Source organism: Delphinapterus leucas, chromosome X (genome assembly GCF_059928025.1).
Source record: "Delphinapterus leucas isolate spDelLeu-1000000601 "Yukka" chromosome X, BTC_Dleu_Yukka2, whole genome shotgun sequence".
Lineage (NCBI taxonomy): Eukaryota > Metazoa > Chordata > Mammalia > Artiodactyla > Monodontidae > Delphinapterus > Delphinapterus leucas.
In genome coordinates, this window is record NC_143150.1 from 118,219,232 (window position 1) to 118,238,138 (window position 18,907).

General features: G+C 44.0%; 1 protein-coding gene and 1 pseudogene across 3 annotated transcripts in view; one reads left to right on the plus strand and one right to left on the minus strand.

The window, feature by feature from the left end:
• Positions 1-18,907, plus strand: part of RAI2 (retinoic acid induced 2) — a 400,131-nt gene that overhangs the window by 220,112 nt on the left and 161,112 nt on the right. The window lies entirely within an intron of this gene.
• On the minus strand, positions 9,536-10,301 carry LOC111168913 (large ribosomal subunit protein uL18 pseudogene; annotated as a pseudogene).

Genomic DNA, 18,907 nt, shown 5'->3' on the forward strand with positions numbered 1-18,907 from the left:
AGAGGCCCGCGTACCGCAAAGTTAGTAGAAAGAAGGAAATCGTAAAGATCAGAGCAGAGATAAATGAAATAGAAACAAAGAAAACAATAGCAGAGATCAATAAAACTAGAAGCTGGTTCTTTGAGAAGATAAACAAAATTGACAAACCGTTAGCCAGACACATCAAGAAAAAGAGGGAGAGGACTCAAATCAATAAAATTAGAAATGAAAAAGGAAAAGTTACAACAGACACCGCAGAAATACAAAGCATCCTAAGAGACTACTACAAGCAGCTCTATGCCAATAAAATGGACAACCTGGAAGACATGGAGAAATTCCTAGAAAGGTATAACCTTCCAAGACTGAAGCAGGAAGAAATAGAAAATATCAACAGACCAGTCACAAGTAATGAAATTGAAACTGTGATTAAAAATCTTCCAACAAACAAAAGTCCAGGACCAGAGGCCTTCACAGGTGAATTCGATCAAACATTTAGAGAAGAGCTAGCACCCATCCTTCTCAAACTCTTCTAAAAAATTGCAGAGGAAGGAACACTCCCAAACTCATCCTATGAGGCCACCATCACCCTGATACCAAAACCAGACAGAGATACTACAAATAAAGGAAACTACAGACCAATATCACTGATGAATATAGTTGCAAAAATCCTCAACAAAATACTAGCAAACAGAATCCAACAACACGTTAAAAGGATCATACACCGCGATCAAGTGGGATTTATCCCAGGGATGCAAGGATTCTTCAATATATGCAAATCAGTCGATACACCATATTAACAAATTGAAGAATAAAAGCCATATGATCATCTCAATAGATTCAAAAAAACCTTTTGATAAAATTCAACACCCATTTATGATAAAAACTCTCCAGAAAGTGGGCATAAAGGGAACCTATCTCAGCATAATAAAGGCCGTATATGAGAAGCCCACAGCAAACATCATTCTCAATGGTGAAAAACTAAAAGCATTTCCTCTAAGATCAGGAACAAGACAAGGATGTCCACTCTCGCCACTGTTATTCAACATAGTTTTGGAGGTCCTAGCCACAGCAATCAGAGAAGAAAAATAAATAAAAGGAATACAGATTGGAAAAGAAGAAGTAAAACTGTCACTGTCTGCAGATGACATGATACTCTACATAGAGAATCCTAAAGATGCAACCAGACAACTACTAGAGCTAATCAATGAATTTGGTAAAGTTGCAGGATACAGAATTAATGCACAGAAATCTCTTGCATTCCTATACACTAATGATGAAAAATCTGAAAGAGAAATTAAAGAAACACTCCCATGTACCATTGCAACGAAAAGAATAAAATACCTAGGAGTAAACCTACCTAGGGAGACAAAAGACCTGTATGCAGAAAACTATAAGACACTGATGAAAGAAATTAAAGATGATGCAAACAGATGGAGAGATATACCATGTTCTTGGATTAGAAAAATCAATATTGTGAAAATAACTATACTACTCAAAGCAATCTTCAGATTCAAAGGAATCTCTATCAAATTACCAATGGCATTTTTTATAGAACTAGAACAAAGAATCTTAAAATTTGTATGGAGACACAACAGACCCCGAATAGCCAAAGCAATCTTGAGGGCAAAAAATGGAGCTGGAGTAATCAGACTCCCTGCCTTCAGACTATACTACAAAGCTGCAGTAATCAAGACAATATGGTACTGGCACAAAAACAGAAACATAGATCAATGGAACAGGATAGAAAGCCCAGAGATAAACCCACGCACCTATGGTCAACTAATCTATGACAAAGGAGGCAAGGATATACAGTGGAGAAAAGACAGCCTCTTCAATAAGTGGTGCTGGGAAAACTGGACAGCTACATGTAAAAGAATGAAATCAGAACACTCCCTAACACCATCCACAAAAATAAACTCAAAATGGATTAGATACCTAAATGTAAGACCGGACACTATAAAACTCTTAGAGGAAAACATAGGAAGAACACTCTTTGACATAAATCACAGCAAGATCTTTTTTGATCCACCTCCTAGAGTAATGGAAATAAAAACAAAAATAAACAAATAGGACCTAATGAAACTTAAAAGTTTTTGCACAGCAAAGGAAACTACAAACAAGACGAAAAGACAACCCTCAGAATGGGAGAAAATATTTGCAAACGAATCAATGGACAGTTAATCTCCAAAACATATAAACAGCTCAATATTAAAAAAACAAACAGCCCAATCCAAAAATGGGCAGAAGACCTAAATAGACATTTCTCCAAAGAAGACATACTGATGGCCAAGAAGCACGTGAAAAGCTGCTCAACATCACTAATTATTAGAGAAATGCAAATCAAAACTACAATGAGGTATCACCTCTCACTAGTTAGAATGGGCTTCATCAGAAAATCTACAAACAACAAATGCTGGAGAGGGTGTGGAGAAAAGGGAACCCTCTTGCACTGCTGGTGGGAATGTAAACTGATACGGTCACTATGGAGAACAGTATGGAGGCTCCTTAAAAAACTAAAAATAGAATTACCATATGATCCAGCAATCCCACTACTGGGCGTATACCCAGAGAAAACCATAATTCAAAAAGGCACCTGCACCCCAGTGTTCACTGCAGCACTGTTTACAATAGCCCGGACTTGGAAGCAGCCTAAATGCCCATCGACAGATGAATGGATAAAGATGATGTGGTACATATATACAATGGAATATTACTCAGCCGTAAAAAGGAACGAAATTGGGTCATTTGTAGAGACGTGGATGGATCTAGAGACTGTCATACAGAGCGAAGTAAGTCAGAAAGAAAAAAACAAATATTGTATATTAACGCATATATATGGAACCTACAAAAATGGTACAGATGAACCAGTTTGCAGGGCAGAAATTGAGACACAGATGCAGAGAACAAATGTATGGACACCAGGGGGAGTAAGTGGTGGTGAGGGGAGTGGTGGTGTGATGAATTGGGAGATTGGGATTGACATATATAAACTAATGTGTATAAAATGGATAAGTAATAGGAACCTGCTAAAAATATAAATAAAATTCAAAAAAAAAAGTAAAATGTCCTGTTGGAAACCATGGAACAAATCCCAAAATAGGAGACTATATGGGGTTGAGGAAGAATTAATGACCATAGAATGCTCCTTAAGAGCAAAAGTGTCATAATACCATTGACCTTATTTTCTGCTCTGCAGGTCTTTTACATACCGTGATTTATTTTATTGTTGAAATAAAAAACCAAATGCAATGCAAACACAAAAATAAGTGAAAAAGACTAAATGTCTATACTCCTCAGAGATACCCTCTCCAATGGGATAATGGTTCCTTCCTTCATTCACTTATTCATTGCTTTATCTACCAGTCACTCATTGGGTGTCTACTCTGTGCCATGACCCAAGTTAGATGGTAGGGATTCAGAGATAACTAAGACACAGTTCCTGCCCTATAAAGAGTGAAAATGCAGTGCCAGTTTTGACACTCCTCCCCTCTAGAGGCGGGGGACCATATCCCTTCCCCTTGAACCTTATCTGGTCTTAATGACTCACTTATAACCAATAAAATGAAGTGGAAGTAACATATAAGGTTAAGTTATAAAAGGTGATAACAGCTTACGCCTTGCTTTTTTTAAAATTAATTTATTTTTGGCTGCGTTGTGTCTTCGTTGCTGCGCGCGGGCTTTCTCTAGTTGTGGTGAGCGGGGGCTCCTCTTCGTTGCGGTACGTGGGCTTCTCATTGCAGTGGCTTCTCTTGTTGTGAAGCACAGGCTCTAGGCACGTGGGCTTCAGTAGTTGTGGCACGCAGACTCAGTAGTTGTGGTGCACGGGCTGAGGTGCTCGGCGGCATGTGGGATCTCCCCGGGCCAGGGCTCAAACCCGTGTCCCTTGCGTTGGCAGGCAGATTCTTAACCACTGCGCCACCAGGGAAGTCCCCTGCCTTGCCTTCTGAAGCATTCACTCTTAGAGCCTTGAACTGCCATGAAAGAAGTCCCGCCATCATGAGACCACCATGGTGTGAGGGACCCCAAGCAGTTACACAAAGAGGCCGTATGTATATATTCTGATAAACAGATGTCCCAGCCAACAGCCAGGATCAACTGCCAGATGTGAGTGAAGATCCTCCAGGTGATTCTAGCCCCCAGCCATTCAGTCTCCTGTAGCAACTGAATCTTCTTAACTTAGGTCCCCAACAACATGGAGCAGAGGCAAGCCATCCACTGTGCCCTGTTTGAATTACTGACTCGAGAATCCATCCATGGGCATAGTAAGTATTGCTTTATGTCACTAAGGCTTGGGATAATTTGTTATACAGTAGTAGTAATTGGAACACTTTCTAGTGATTGTTAAAGCCGCAAATAAACCTGAAAACACAGTTATTAAATTAAACCACCATGATCGTCATCCCCAGAGGTGCTCATCACTCACCCATTTGTGATATTCACCAGTGCTTACAAAGAACATTTTATTTTATTTTTTTAGTTTATTTTTATTGGGGTATAGTTGCTTTACAATGGTGTGTTAGTTTCTGCTGTACAACAAAGTGAATCAGCTATACGTATACATGTATCCCCTTCCTCTTGGACCTCCCTCCCACCCGACCCCCCACCATCCCACCCATCTAGGTCACCACAAAGCACCGAGCTGAGCTCCCTGTGCTATACGGCAGGTTCCCACTAGCTATCACAAACAGCATTTGAAAGAGAGTTACTGTCTTCAGGAAGTTGACAGCCTGAGATGGGCAGACCCACCCAAGGGGCTTAACGCTTGAGAACCAGAGTGTGTTAAAGGGACTAAAAATCTGGCCCTTCAACTTTTATCAAGTTGTGGCTTTATTTTTCAGTTTTAGATCTGTAACCCAGTTGATCCAGTTGGCATTGGCCTTTGTACATGGTGTGTAAGGGGCGAAGACACATTATGGTTTACATATGGCTATCCCGTTTATCCAGCACCATTCTTTGCAAAGACTATACTTTTCCCACTGCTCTATTGTGAATCATTTATCATAAATCAAGTGCTCACATACATGTTCTGGATACTTTGTTCTGATCCATTGATCTATTTGATTTTCTGGGTGCCAAAACCCACAATGTTTTATATATTAGAGCACTGTAATAAAGCATAATTTTTAAGAGTAAAAAAGAACAAGTTTATCAATGCAACTGCCTAAAAATGACAATGAAAGCCCTTCTTATACCATGATTCAGAAATATGCCAACTACTTAATTGGCACTTAATCAATTTCATATTATACCAGTCGATCGTAGGCCCCAGATACCCACCTTTGATAACCATGCATGAAAGAAAATATGATTCCACCATAGACTCATAGAATGCTAAATCTGAAGGAGGTCTACAGATCGGCTGGTCCAACTCATACACAATTATTGAGATCCAGAAAATTGGGTGCCTGTTCCAGGGCAGCAGAGCTAGTTAGTGGCCAAGTGCCAGGGGCCAGGGTCCCTATCTCTGGACATCAGGGGAAGCATGGCACTCAGGGTGGCATCATGTAGAAGTGCCAAACACAGATCATGGGGTCTGATAGAACTGGTAAGAATCGCAGTTCTGCTCCTTACTGACGGTGTGAGTATGGCCAAGTTACTTAACTTCACTGAGCCTCTGGTTTCTCATCTGTAAAATGGGGGATAATTATGAAACTTACCAACCAGGGTTCATTATGGGAGTTCACTGAGTTGATGCACAGAAAGTACGTAACACCTTGCCTGGTCCAGTTTGTAGTAAGCACTTACAAAGTCCAGATCTCTCAAGAATGAAACATTCTGGTCTGTACCTTAAAGAAGTGGACTCTAAGCCGAGTGAAGAGGTTTGCTTAATTATTTCCTAGTTTGAGGATGATCAAAGGCTGTCCAGGCCGGCACTGCCACCAGCCCTCTGGGAGAAGTAAGTGGCTGCCGGCCTCACTTGAGTACCTGTGAGGTTACTGCATACACACCTCTCTTCCCTGAATACCAACAGATACCTCCTTGGCTTGTCCCTTCTGAGACATTTCCCTCCACCTGTGAATGATGGTTCAAGTCCTCCAGGCATAATGCACCTCGATCTGATTCCTTCCCCTCTTGATTCTCCTTGTCACCCCTCAGAGTTGAGGGCTCTCTGTGGATGTCTGTAAGGGGCTGTGATGTCATCAGCTTTCTGCCTGCTCATGCCAGGGAGCCGCACAATGCACCCTTGGGGCAGTAAAAGTCCACCTGCTCAGCTTTGGCATCTGCCACCTCAGAGCACCCTGGTGACCTCAAATCCTGGGGCAACCTCCAGAGCTCAGCTATACATCAAGGGAGAGAACTGCGGGGGGCCCAAAACAGAAGCAGTTGAGAGCACAGCACAAGCGAACATTCCCATCCAGGTGTGTGGAGCAGATCTTACACCAGGAATGGTATCAATTACTGGAGAGAAAGGGTTAAATCTCCTTTGGGCTTTCTGAGGCCCGGGCGGGCGTTCACAAGCATTTCTTACAGATGTACGGTGTGCCAGGCATTCTCTTAAGCCCACAAGTAGGGTACAAAGATGAACAAAATGGCGACATCCCTGCTGCCTATGCACTCACAGTCTTCTGGGAGAAGCCAGACTCAGAAACAATGACAGCATAGCGGGCTCAGTATTGAATTTGCTGCGCGTGTGCCAATAGCAAGGTACGCAGGAGATGCGGCTGTTGGTGCTGTTGGAGGTAGACGGAGGGGCGAGCAAGTCTTCGTGGAAGAGGTGCCATTCTAAGTGGGTGCTCAACAATGACTGGGGGTTGGCTAAAGGGATAAGTGAAATTCAGGCCTAAGGAGCAGCATGTGCAAAAGAGGACAGCAGTCTGAAAGAACATAGGGTGTTTGGGGGAGTACAAGCTACCTGCTGGGAAGGGGAGGACGTGGTGGAAAAGGAGGGTGGAAGGCTGGTTTGGAACCAGACTTGAGAGCCCTTGGCTGCATATATAATCCGAAGTTGGTCCTTTATTTCATAGGCATAGTGGAGCTACTGACGATCATTGAGCAGGGGAGTGATAGGCAGTCTTGTATTTCAGAAGGATAACGCTGCTCCCAGCATGGAGGGTGAAGCAGAGAGGCCTGAACTAAATGCAGGGAGAGCATTCAACGGGCTCTGGCTTCATCTAGGCTGGACGAGATGGGATCTTCCGTGTGGCCAGGCCCCTCGGGGCAGGGGCTGGCAGAGTTCTATCTAGCAGCAGCCTGACCAGACTTAACTTATGCACATTCCTTCCATATTCCCCAGACCCTGACCAGCAGTTAGTGCTCCATATACATTTGTTAAAGGAATGCACAGATGTGGGATGTCCTGTCCCCCAAGGATTCCCCACGGTGTGGATCAGCAACCTCGCGAGACCCCAAATTGTGCTGGGATCTTGACCTGCTGACGTAGAGCACAGAAGGTTCAGTCTGCAACAGGGCACACCGGGACTGCTGTGGCTCTGCTCCTGTCACTCTAGGTAGCAAAAGGCTCACTATTTAGGAGGAGCAATGGAAACAGGCTATCAAGGTTACTCACCATCCACAGGTTTTGCACAGAGGTCAGCAAAAAGGGAGCAGAAATCAGTCGGATGATTTAGACAATCACGCCAAAATGCTACAGATACAGGGGTTTGCTGGCCTCCACGCTTGTCTCTTACAGTGCCAGGGTCCATTCAGAGCTGTTAGATCACCTTTGTGTCTTTTACATCCCGAGGGGTGCCCTCAGACGAAAACTCACATGCAAGTTGGTTATTTGGAAGGAGGTCCCAGGAAACACTGGTTGGAAAGTGGAGGAGTGAGAAGAGAAGGGAAGGGAGCCACAGGTGCATGTGATAAGAAGCAAGTGCCCATCATGGGCTCTTGGAGATCAACGCCAGCAGGGACCTCTTGGGGAGAGTGTTGAACACGTTCCAGAGTTATCCCACCAGTGGGATGAGGAAGCTGGGGTATTTCTCCGCCAACTCCCCATCTGTCATTGTTTGAGGGCTGCTCTCAGGGGGACTAACTCTCCAGCACTTCCGTCTTGCCCTGAGCACCAGCTACGTGTGTTCTCGTTGATAGTTACAGACGTTTGCAGCAAGCAGCCTGGGGTATGTAGAGGGAGCAGGACGATGTGTGGAGGTGCCAAAAGGGTCTTTTAGGCGCTTAGAACCACAGGGAGGGCATCCAGGCTCACCCTCGGGAGGTGCTGCAGTCCTGAGCTGAGAGAGGAAAGGGGGCGTGCTAAACACTGAGGTTTAATGGAAATGCATTGAGTTTTCATATGGGGTATTGAGGTGCACGTGTCAGGAGGCTGAATTTTTAAAAAGTTATCTTTGTGTCTCATTCAAAGTACAAATCACATTGTCTCTTGGGCTTCAGCATCTTTTCCAGCTTGTAGGGGGGTGGGAAGTAGGGTAATACCATTACATGGCATGGCTGGGGGGTAGGCTTTAGTATCCCCATAATTAACTTCCTCCAAAGCCACACTTTTGGGGGAGCTGCTTGGTCAATACGTTTATTACTGTCTTTATCTGAAAAACCTTCATAGAAAAGTGTGGTTTGGCTTACTAGCTCTCAGCAGCCCATCCCTGCGCTCCGAGGAAGCTTGCCCTCTTCTGAGCTACCTGATCTTTGTTCTGGGCAAGAGACCTTTGGGGATGGTTCCTCTTCTTCTTTTTAACTTCTTTCTTAGGCTTCTTGTCATAGACTGGATTCTCTCATATAGCAGCGTGAGCTTTCTTATACATCTCTCCATCATGTCTGGAGTTTTGTTCTTTATGTATTAAGAAGATTGTTTCTTATAAGCATTTCATCTTCTTCAATTAGGTAATGCATCTCATCTGCAACTTTTTTTACATCTTTATTGGAGTGTAATTGCTTTACAACGGTGTGTTAGTTTCTGCTTTACAACAAAGTGAATCAGTTATACATATACATACATCCCCAGATCCCTTCCTTCTTGCGTCTCCCTCCCTCCCACCCTCCCTATCCCACCCCTCTAGGCGGTCACAAAGCACCGAGCTGATCTCCCTGTGCTATGTGGCTGCTTCCCACTAGCTATCTGTTTTACGTTTGGCAGCGTATATATGTCCATGCCACTCTCTCACTTCGTCACAGCTTACCCTTCCCCCTCCCCATATCCTCACGTCCATTCTCTAGTAGGTCTGCGTCTTTATTCCCGTATTTGCGCCTAGGTTTTTCATGACCATTTCTTTTTTTTCCCCTTAGATTCCATATATATGTGTTAGCATACGGTATTTGTTTTTCTCTTTCTGACTTACTTCGCTCCGTATGACAGACTCTAGGTCCATCCACCTCATTACAAATAACTCAATTTCACTTCTTTTTACGGCTGAGTAATATTCCATTGTATATATGTGCCACATCTTTTTTATCCATTCATCTGTCGATGGACACTTAGGTTGGTTCCATGTCCTGGCTGTTGTAAATAGAGCTGCAGTGAACATTTTGGTACATGACTCTTTTTGAATTATGGTTTTCTCAGGTTATATGCCCCGTAGTGGGGTTGCTGGGTCGTATGGTAGTTCTATTTTTAGTTTTTTTAAGGAGCCTCCATACTGTTCTCCATAGTGGCTGTATCAATTTACGTTCCCACCGACGGTGCAAGAGGGTTCCCATCTGCAACGTTTTGACCCATGATGTGCTTCCAGTGTACTTCTGTGTTGAATGCCTTGTTTTCTGAATCATAACCAGGGAACCGTTTGGTACTGTGAGGGATAGACAAGCCTCCGTCCACAGCGTCCTTCAGGCCCTACTTTATTTCTAGTAGTAAATCTAGCAAGCCCTGCATCCAGATGGCAGGTGAAGGCACCAGGTTGACCATCAGTGTTTTCCACATTGTATTCATCACTGGGTACCTCCACAAGGCCTTCATAGATCTTGTCCATGCCAAACTGACTGAGAAGCCTTTGGGCCATCAGTGGACCAGTACAGTGTGCTACAGCATAATTTGTCAGGCCAACCTTCACGCCATACTTTGGGAGTTCATGAGCATTAGCTGCCCAGACTGTCACATCCCCTTCTCTACGGGCATAAGCAATATGACAAATGATATCTCTGTTGGTTACATGAACTCATCCTGTATTTGCGTGTACTGTACTTCTTTTTATCCTGGATTACCAAGCATTTCCCAGCATAGTAATCAGTTTTACCCTCTTGTCTTCTTCTAAATTTCACTTGGTATCTCTTGAAGTAGGTCTTATTCTTTACAACCTTAACAAACCCCATCCTGCGGAACAGAGACCTGTGTCTGCAGCTTGTCACAGACCTGCAGCCTCCAAAGCCACTTTGAACAAACACGCAGATACCATGGAGCAGCTAGATGACTGCTAGCCAGTGCAGCCAGACGTGTCTCCTAGCCCACCTCCGACCCTGTAGAACACAGTGCCATGCCACAGCCTAAGACATTCCAGAGCTGCCACTCCTCAGAAACTTTGGACCAGTGCTGGGCAAACCAGTGAGTCTTAGAATCACCTGGGGCATGTGTTTAAAAGGCAGTTCCTGGGCTGTACTCCTGAGATGCTGATTCAGGAGGTCTGGAGTAGGACCTAGGAATCTACATTTTAGACCAGACTCCCAGGTGATTCAAAATAAGGTCCAGAATGTTCAAAGAACTGAGGATATGAAACCTTGTCTACAAACTGGGCAACAAGAGAAGATATCAGTAGACCCTAGTTAAAAACATGGGGTTGGTGGGGGGGAATCCTGCAAGTTTAACACTCGCTTACCTTGGATGAATATTCCTACCTCCTACCTGCGTGCTTGCTTCTTGGGGAAACGGGACTTTGTGTGGTGGCTCCATAGTCCTCCACACTCCTTCAAGATGAACATGATACACTCACGTCCGCTCTATTTAAAGACACTAAGCAAAAAAAAAAAAAAAAAAAAAAAAAGACACTAAGCAGGGTTTCCCTGGTGGCGCAGTGGTTGAGAGTCCGCCTGCCGATGCAGGGGACACGGGTTCGTGCCCCGGTCCGGGAAGATTCCACATGCCGTGGAGCGGCTGGGCCGGTGAGCCATGGCCGCTGGGCCTGCACGTCCGGAGCCTGTGCTCCGCGACGGGAGAGGCCACAGCAGTGAGAGGCGCGCGTACCGAAAAAAAAAAAAAAAAAAAAAAGACACTAAGCAAACGGGGAAGTTCTATGTCAACCCTAGCTTAGAATTCAGGTCATTCCCAGCCTCTGAAGAGGAGACTAGACACCTTCATATGAATAATAAACTCTCTGGAGACCCTTGGTTCCACCCAGTAAATTTCAATGCTTGGGACAGGCATGAGCCACTGTCTCATATTTCCAGTCCTTTGCAGAGTCCTACAGGCCCCGCCCCCCGCAAAATTTTTAATTGCCCTGGCATTAACACGGTTTTGCTGGACCTAAACTCTCAGGAAGTATGAGTTGAGCTAGAGAAGAACTGCTTCTCAGTATATAAAGAAACAGGATCTCCTTAGTCCTATGCCATAAATTAGGCTGTTTGAAAGGAACATGGTAGCTCTTTTAAGTCGCCAAGATATGCTTTGGAGCTGTACTTATACAACAGGAGAAAGACAGCTACTTAATAAGTCTCAGATGGGGGTTTCCGTTCAGCTCCTTCAGTCCACCGATTTGCTTCTATTCATTCCACGATGTCCATGATATGCTTGTACATTTGCATTCACGACCTAGTGCGAGCTCTTTACTTTTGCTTTCACTTTAATCAGCGTCCATGAATTGCCCACAGATACTCAGATCTCTAAATCATAGGGTGAATTAAGGGCATGGATTAAATTAGGAATATGACATTGAAGGTGAATCTCTTAGAGCAGCTCTTTGTAATAATTTGAGGGGCTCCCAGGCACATATGAAAAGCCCACAAAAGCAGTAGACCCTCTTCCCAGAAAAATACACCTATAGACAACGTTTTGCATATAATTGTATAGACCCCTCAGGTTAAGAATCCACAACTCATACCCAGAAAAAAAATAATCCCAATGAGACGTAAGAGGCTAGGGTGGGAGGGAGGGGAGGGGCAGAATAATGAAGAAGGGCAAGTCCCAGATGAGCAGCCCCTGTGTTAGTTGAAGTGACAGAACACTAGCTGCTGTGACAAACAACTCTCCGGATTTAAGTGTCTTGACACATGATGGTCCTGGCCAGTGACCGAGCGACTTTCCCATGGCAAGTGAGTGACTCAGGGACTCAGGATTTCTTCTACCTTGCACCTCTACCACCCGCCAGAGCCTCAGTCCTGTGCAAACAGCCAGCAGGAGGAGAAAAAACATGGATAAGGTACATTTACTTCTGCAAAGTCCCAGCCCAGAAGTGCTGCCTCTCACCTCCAGTCATATTTCATTGATGCGAACTGGTTACAAGGCCACATACGGGTGGAAATGGGGCTGGAGAAGGTATGCCCTGTCAGGGTAACCACTTCCTACAACAACACCGCGGAAAGGGGAGCATGAGCTTTTGGTAGGCAGAAAGCTATATCTCTTCCTAAGCATTGCATGCAAGTGAAATCAGGTTAGAATAAATGGCAAGGACGGCCTTGAGAGGGAAAAGAAGCCACCAAAAGACATTATGAAGCCCCAGGCATGTGTACAGTAGGGCAGCTGTGGCTCCACCTTACTGGTAGCAAGTAAGTGAGATTGCAGATAACTTGCCTTCCAGTCGCAGAACTTTCTAGAGCCAGATCGTCTAGCCCCTCCTTCTCTCTAGCTCTATCCTTCTTTCATCCTCCTTCTAAACAAAAGTGCCAGTTCAGGAGCAATTTCCCATTTATAATGTATGCTTTGTACCCACCATCTGAACCAGAATTTGGTTGGTTAACTGAAAAAAAAAGATAGTTAAAACAGGGAATCATTGAAAAAATGGTATATACGAACTGTAGATATTTTATCTAACTTAAAACATGTAAATATACATTCATTCACTAAACTTTTGTTGTATAGCCAAGTCATTTTCTTTGAATATAAATCTGCTGATAGGAGTTACAGGCTTTCTTTCTCTCATGAACTGTCCCTAAAATGCACTGTCGATGATTTCCAGTTTTGAAAGTACAGCAAGAATGTAAGACATTTGTGAAACAAGCTCAGCGCATAATCCTCCCAATTTTTTAATGATTTTCAATCTTTTACAGTTGTTTGGCACACACATAATTCAACAGTAATTTTTGTCTATTTTTAAATTGAAGTATAGTTAATTTATAATGTGTTAGTTTCTGGTGTACAGCAAAGTGATTCAGTTATATGTGTGTGTGTGTGTGTGTGTGTGTGTGTGTGTATTCTTTTTCATATTCTTTTCCATTATGGTTTATTACCAGATATTGAATATAGTTCCCTGTGCTGTACAGTAGGGCCTTGTTTGTATCTGCTGATCGCAAACTCCTAACTTGTCCCTCTCCCACCCCCTTTCCCCTTGGATAACCATAAGTTTGTTTTCTGTCTGTGAGTCTTTTTCTGTTTCATAGATAAGTTCATTTGTATCATATTTTAGATTCCACATATAATAGATATTATATGGTATTTGTCTTTCTCTGTCTGACTTAGTATGATAATCTCTAGGTCCATCCATGTTGCTGCAAATGGCATTATTTCAATCTTTTTATGGCTGAGTAGTATTCCATTGTGTATATACGTACCACACCTTCTTTATCCACTCATCTGTTGATGGGCATTTAGGTTGCTTCCATGTCTTAGCTATTATAAATAGTGCTGCTATGAACATTGGGGTGCATGTATCTTTTCGAATTAGGGTTTTCTCCAGATATATGCCCAGGAATGGGATTGCTGTCAACAGATTATATGGCAACTCCATTTTTAGTTTTTTAAGGAATCTTCATACTGTTTTCCATAGTGTCTGCACCAATTTACATTCCCACCAACAGTGTAGGAGGGTTGCCTTTTCTCCACACACTCTCCAGAATTTAATATTGCGGACTTTTTAATGATTGCCGTTCTGACTGGTGTGAAGTGATACCTCATTGTAGTTTTTATTTGTATTTCTCTAATAATTAGCAATATTGAGCATCTTTTCATGTGCCTGCTGGCCATCTCTATGTCTTCTTTGGAGAAATGTCTATTTAGGTCATCTGCCTATATTTTTTAAAATTTTACTTAATTTTATTTTTTTTGGCGGTATGCGGGCCTCTCACTGTTGTGGCCTCTCCCGTTGCGGAGCACAGGCTCCGGACGCGCAGGCTCAGTGGCCATGGCTCACGGGCCCAGCCGCTCCGTGGCATGTGGGATCTTCCCGGACCGGGGCACGAACCCGCGTCCCCTGCATCGGTAGGCGGACCCTCAACCACTGCGCCACCAGGGAAGCCCATCTGCCTAATTTTTGATTGGGCTGTTTTTTTGTTATTGAGCTGTGTGAGTTGTCCATATATTTTGGAAGTTAAGCCCTTGTAGGTCTCATAATTTGCAAATATTTTCTCCAATTACGTAGGTTATCTGTTCCTTTTGTTTATGGTTTCCTTTGCTGTGCAAAAGCTTGTACGCTTGATTAGGTCCCATTTGTTTATTCTTTCTTTTATTTCTATAGCCTTGGGAGACTAACCTAAGAAAACATTGCTATGATTTATGTCAGAGAATTCAAAAGCATTTTTAGCTACCCGTTACTATTACATCTTTCCAAAATTTTCAGCTTTGTTCCCATAGAAACGACTCCTTTTTGCATTCATATTTCATTAATTCACATGTTGTATAAAGCACTAAATTTTAATAAAATGTACAACTGGAACGATCATCATAAACAGGTTTGGAATCAAACACAATCAACTCTTAGTAAGTGTGGGACCCAGCTATTGGGAGCAGAAGTGTATGCTGTATTAGAGTGTGGCTGTGAGCATTCAGTGAGCCATGGACCTCAGTCTTTGTGTTTTGCAGAAGGAATAGGGCGCCTTGGCTTATTTGGTGTGGTCACCAGCCTCCAAGATGACCCACAATGAGTCTTGCCTTTTGGTATTCACACCCTTGTGTAGTCTTCTCCCACAGTGAACTCATGGTTGGAAGGTGTGACCATTAGAAAATGGCAGAAGTGTCGGTTGTGTGACTGCTGAGGGTGGGTCACAGAGGGTGTTGGGACTTCTGCCTTGGTGTCTTAGATCCCTCACTTTGGGAGGAGAGGCCATCATACCAGCAGCATTGGCATCACCTGGGAGCTTGCTGGAAGTGTAGCATCTCATGCCCCACCTCAGGCATCCTGGCCAATCTGCCTCACTCTTGTTTGCTTTAATAAGGCAAATTCATCAAAACCCAATGATGTTTTCACACTGCTTGAGGGTATAGATGTGGCTCCAGGGGAAAAACATACATTTTTTCTGATTGCGGTATACCTAGGACACATGGCTTCCCAAGAGGGTGAGAAGGCAGACTGCTGCCTCCTGTTATTTACATCCTGAGGCTCTCCGTGGGGTGGCTGTGAGACAAGCCATTGTGAGCTGGAAGGCAGAATTTTTAAAGAGCAGACAGGAGACTGGAGAAGTCATTAATTATGTTATCACAAAAAATATTTGGTGCTTCTTCTTAACATTACAGCTGCCGTGCTGCTGGTAATGCCCTTTTATTTGTCCAGGGCGGTTTGCTCCCATTAGATTAGATTAAGTGTCTCATCTAAGGCACAATAACAGATTTGGCCCCATGCTTTAGCTGCTGGCTGTGGTTGACTGATACCCAAGCTTTTGACTCCCTGCTGAGTATCTAAGCGGTACAAGCTGCAGTCAGTGCATTTAATCTACATAAAGAGAACACAAATTGCACATTAGCCTTTTTGAGTTCAGTAATCAGGTTCACACACACACACACCTCTCTCCCTCCCCCCACCCCTGCTCTACTGGACAATTTGAGACACCCTTGTGTCACAAAAATTGTTTTCTGAGTCAGGTAAAAAGAAAAGTCTTTTGCATTTTAATTGCACTTGATCTGCTCATTGATAACATAATTCACAGGCGCGCACCTTGGGCTCTGTGGGCCGTGGCTTGGCTTTTCCGTTCTTTCTGAGTTGGCGAAACTCTCTCGCTCGTCCTTCAGATTCAGGCGGCTGCAGCTGACGCCGGTCGCTGTCTGCTTGTGCAGGTGTAGCGAAAAGGACACTCAGTGAGCCCCGGCCTTCTCCTGTGTTTACATTTAAAGATTGCCCTGTCCTAGCCAGCCGCCTACACTGTTTGCAGACCAGCTGGCTGTTTGTGAGGCAGCTTCCTCCAGTCCCTCCCTGGATCCTGCAATGAATTGGCTTAAACTAGAGCTGTGAAAAGAACCGCAAACACGGGTATCACGCTCTCACAGGCTAACTACGGAGGCAGTGACATACGGGACAATCAGTAAATACGAAGGGCATAATAAATAGGGAATGCAGAGATGGCTCCTTTTTTTGGTACATTAGATGGTTAGCTTTTGGGAAGTAGAGCCATGCTATCTTGTGATTTGGAAAATATTCTAAGCATTTAAGGCAAATCCGTGGGAAATCAGAGTTCAGTTTTTACAAAATGGTTAGGTGTTTAATCATTTTATTTGCTTTGTAGTCACATTGAAGCTGTATTCCACACATTCTCCAGAAGGATAAATGACGGGGTTGAGTTGGATTATTTTGGCCCGTCTCAGATTTTGCTTTAGTGGTTTTGCTCTCAGAAGGTTTGAGGGGTGAGAGGTTAGATCCTTGCCGCTCAGAGTATGGTCCGCCGTACATCTGCATCGTCCTCACCTGTGAGGTTCTTTGAAGTGCAGAATCTCAGGATCTGCATGCTGACGCGATCCCCAGGGGGCTTGCACCCACAGTTGGAGAAGCACTGAATTAGACAATCGGGTCTCAACCCTGGCTGCACATTCAAATCGTCCAAAAACCTTTAAGAAGATACTAATGCCTGGACCCCAACCCCAGAGATTCTGATCTGATTGCTCTCGGGTAGAACTAGGCACTGAGAGTCTTTACAGCCTACTCACATGATCTAACATGCAGCCAAGGGCCAGAATCACAGGATTATGCAAAATCTTAGAGAAGGATTCAAAACAAACAGTTCTAAGCCTAAATCAGTGCCCCACGGACATTTCCAAAATCCCCCCCCACCCCCCCCCCCCCGCCCAGGCTCCCTGGGAACCAGCAGGATTTTCAGTACAACTTAACAAGTATTTCTTCAGTGCCTCTTATGGGTACATCTTGCTACACCCCAGAGGTCCACTCAGACAAGCCAGAAGGCAAAATCACCTCGTGAGCGAGACAGAATTTTCCGTAGAGTCCCCTGCGCTGCGATACTGAGAGATCACCCCCTGCGTCTTCTGACGGCTCCATGGGACTCAGAAGGTGGGTTCTCACACAGCTCCAAAACATGTTCCTTTGTAGAAGTTGTAGGGCACACCAGTCTAGGTTCCTCAGAACCAGTTTCAAAGAATCCCAATTTCATGGGAATGCATGATTTACTCTTTTGACATCTTTTCTAGCATATGTTTAGCAAACTTGCTGATTTTTTTTTTATTAGAAGAGAGGCATGTGGCCCTTTGGAAAGGATTTTGGAATGGAATCAGAAGACCTGGGTTCGAATTCTTATTTCACCATGAAGCAGTTTGTTACAATGTCTGAGATTCACGTTAAAATTCCTCGCCAGTTATGAGTGACATTGTGTGCCTCAAATTTAGGTTAAGCAATAACCCAGATGTGAATCAAGGATGAACACCCCAGGGCTGGTCTGCGGGCATTCTAAGCAGAGGGGTCCTCGTCCAGAGGCTGCGACTATATGCATTTCCGCTATTGAGATCACCCGGGTTTTGCTCATGAGCATAGCAAATGTCACAAAGAGGGTTTTTCTGTGAAATGAAGGACTTGTTAATTAGCATGATGAATGACCTCTCACTGGTGGAATCACATGAATTCAAGATATGTGGCCCTGCCCATATATTTTTGCAATACTCTCTACTCTTGCATGAACCAGGTGGAAGAGCCTAGTGACATCTATAGCTCGTACCCTTAGGGATGGCCCCCAAGAATTGAACCCTAAGTGGGCCCTTGCCCAACCATTGGTTAGGAGGATTTCTTATTGCCTGATGCTGGCTGTAATGAGAACATAATCCCTGTCATGCTATGTTGTGGTGGTCGTGTCTATTTCTGAGTAAACCTTTCCTGCGAGGCAGTAGAATATGGTTTGAGAATTGCTTTCTTCATAACCTTGTCCTGAGGCTGCAGTGGAGTAGCTAAGTCTCATTCACTCAGACCTTTTCTGCTTTTACCATTAGCTACCAAAAATATTCTAATAGTTGAGAATGAACAAATAGGCATGAGTCAGCCGCAACCCAGTTGTGTGACCTTGTGTCTCACATCTAGCTGCTATATGTCTCTGGGTCTCAGTCATTTTATTAGAAAAAAAACAAACAAAAAAAACCCTGGGAGGATCGTCCTAAAGATTTTTTTCTGGCTTAAGGTTCTAAATTAAAAAAAAATTCTCACATGAGGAAAAGTCAAACAGACCAAGATACTCTATGCTGCTGTAGATGTTGCTTTTGAGTCCCCTGCGTCCCCCTGTTGGGCCCCCTCAGTTGCATCCCATACCGTGTGACTCTTTTCAATAATCCCAAGCCCCTGGGAAACTTAGACCATGCTTGCCATTCTCTCTGTATGGTCCCAATTAAGTCTGTGGACTGTAAATATGGAATTCTGACAAGGCTCTGAATGTTGCTAAGTTAATAGAAATTTCTGGCAAAAAGCAGAGTGGAGGAGATGATACTCTACAATTATCTCACTTAGCAGAGGCTCCTTTTATTCTGAGAAACACTGGCAATGGGGTTGTTTCAATTTAACATTTTTCTTCAAGGGAACCTAGCAGTGGCACCCATCTCTCAGTGTGTCTTAAATGAAGCATCAAGTCTGATAACCCCAAGGTAAGCCCCAGAAACTCCTGCTTGGTGCTTTGTGGGGTCAGTGAAGCTATTGCAAGAAGCAGACCCCAAATGGTGAGGCTCAGTCACTTGCTTGTTCCAGCAAAGGAAGAAAAGCATCTT